This window comes from Lampris incognitus, unplaced genomic scaffold (genome assembly GCF_029633865.1).
Source record: "Lampris incognitus isolate fLamInc1 unplaced genomic scaffold, fLamInc1.hap2 scaffold_38, whole genome shotgun sequence".
Lineage (NCBI taxonomy): Eukaryota > Metazoa > Chordata > Actinopteri > Lampriformes > Lampridae > Lampris > Lampris incognitus.
In genome coordinates, this window is record NW_026611338.1 from 1,277,501 (window position 1) to 1,280,000 (window position 2,500).

A 2,500-nucleotide genomic window follows, 5' to 3' on the forward strand; every position below is an offset into this window, starting at 1 on the left:
CGTAGCACACTCTCCTCGCTTGGCAGCACATTTCCATCTGTATCTTTGATCGCCCTAACTTGTCGCACATCCTCGGCAGCTCGGTCTCTCTGTCTAGCCAATCTGTACAAGTCTTTTTCTCCTTCCTTAGTGTCTAACCTGTCATACAGCTCACCGTACGACTTTTCCTTTACCTTTGCCACCTCTCTCTTTGCTTTACGCTGCATCTCCTTGTACTCCTGTGTACTTTCTTCATCTCTCTGACTATCCCACTTCTTCTTTGCCAACCTTTTCCTCTGTATACTTTGCTCTACTTCCTCCTTCCACCACCACCACCACCACCACCACCGCCAAGTCTCCTTGTCTTCCTTCCTCTGTCCCGATGACACACCAAGTACATTCCTAGCTGTCTTCCTCGCTATTTCTGCAGCGCTTGCCCAGCCATCTGGCAACTCTTCACTACCACTCAGTGCCTGTGTTAACTCCTGCCTGAACTCCACACAACAGTCTTCCTTCTTCAACTTCCACCATTTGATCTTCGGCTGTGTCTTCACTCGCTTCCTCATGTTGGTCTCCAAAGTCATCTTACAGACCACCATCCGATGCTGCCTAGCTACGTTCTCCCCTGTCACCACCTTGCAGTATGCAATCCGTTTTACATCGCGCCTTCTACACAAGATATAGTCCACCTGTGTGCACTTTCCTCCACTCGTATACGTCGTCACCCTGTGCTCCTCCCTCTTCTTGAAATATGTATTCACCTCAGCCATTTCCATCCTTTTCGCAAAATCGAACACCATCTGTCCTTCCACATTTCTCTCCTCGATTCCATACCTTACCATCAACTCCTCATCACCTCTGTTCCCTTCAGCAACGTGTCCATCGAAGTCCGCTCCAATCACCACTCCCTCCTCCTTGGGTACCCTTTCCACCACGTCGTCCAACTCAACTCCAGAATTCTTCTTTTTCGTCCATCTTACACCCGACTTGCGGGGCATATGCGCTGATAACCGTCAGCAATACACCTTCGATTTCCAGCTTCATAATCCTCACTCTGTCTGACACTGTGTTCACCTCCAGCACGCTCTTGACATACTCTTCCTTCAGAATGACCCCTACCCCATTTCTCCTCCCATTCGCACCATGGTAGAAGAGTTTGAACCCACCTGCGATACTCCTGGCCTTACTCCCCTTCCACCTTGTCTCTTGTCACCTTTCTTCTTTCCATCACGTCAGCCTGCTCTCTCCCTTTACTAGCCATAGTGCCAACATTCAAAGTTCCGACTGACTCTCACCTCCACACGCCTACCCTTCCTCCTCTCTAGCTGCCTCTGGACATGCCTTCCCCCTCTCCTTTTCCTTCGCCCAACAGTAGCCTAGTTTCCACCGGCACTCCGCTGGTTAACAGTACCGATGGCGGTCGTCGGTAACCCGGGCCTCGACCGATCCGGTATGGAAATCTTATTTATGATCCGCATATTTGATTTGGCAAAGATTTGACGCCGGATGCCCTTCCTGACGTAACCCTCCCCATTTGTCCTGGCTTGGGACCTGCACTAAGAATGCATTGGCTTGTGCATCCTCAGTGGCTGGGTTGCACGCTTTTCTATGTTTGCCCCTCACTTTTGTGGCGTGAACTATCAATTCTAGTAATACAGGTGTGTTTATGTTAGGTATCACAGACACACGCACACGCACAATATATGTCCAAAAGTATTGAGATAACTGACCATTACACCTACAGGAGCTTTTCTGACATGTCATTCTGAATCCATAGAAACCCATATTCCACGAAGCTCCCGGCGCACAGTTTTTGTGCCGATGTTAATGCCAGGAGAAGTTTGGATCTCTGCAGTTATTGAGTCAACAGAGCGTTGGCGACTTGAGTTGCTGTTGTCCCTAAAGGCTTGCACTTTTCAATAATATGATGATATATGAAGCATAGAGAGTAAACGGGATAGATACCTTTTGAACAGCACCCTGTAGTACAGCACTTTGAAGGTACATATGTCGTCACTTGCTGTAGTGGTTTTTACTGATGGGCGTGGCCAGGTTTTCAGAAGCCTCTCAGTTGTCAATGTGAGAGCCAGGGGACGCGTCTGCCGTACGTTTAGGGTTAGGGTTAGGTGATTTCGCTGGTAGGGCTGCTTACACCACACCCCGGACTGGATTTGTTGCGTGTTTGTGTCCTGATCGATGGGCCAACTTAACACGCCTTCGGAGGGTGTCCGCCGGCCGGCTTTGCCGGCGTTCGGGCGGTCGGTTCCTCCGGTCTGGCGGATCGATGTCCTTTATTTAATGTTCTTAGTGGCGAGCAGAGTGCGGAGTGGGAGGGGCTCTACCGCGTAGTCGTCCTCTCCGTTGCACAGCTCGACAGCGTGCTCGGCGGTGCTCAGCCGGACCGTCTATCCCAGTTGCTCTTCCACGGCTCCCCTCGCGAGGCTTGCGGCCCCCCCCCCCCCTCCAACATCTGTATGGGGAGGGGTGGAACAGCTCCGTGTTTACCTCGCGGGGCTTCCCG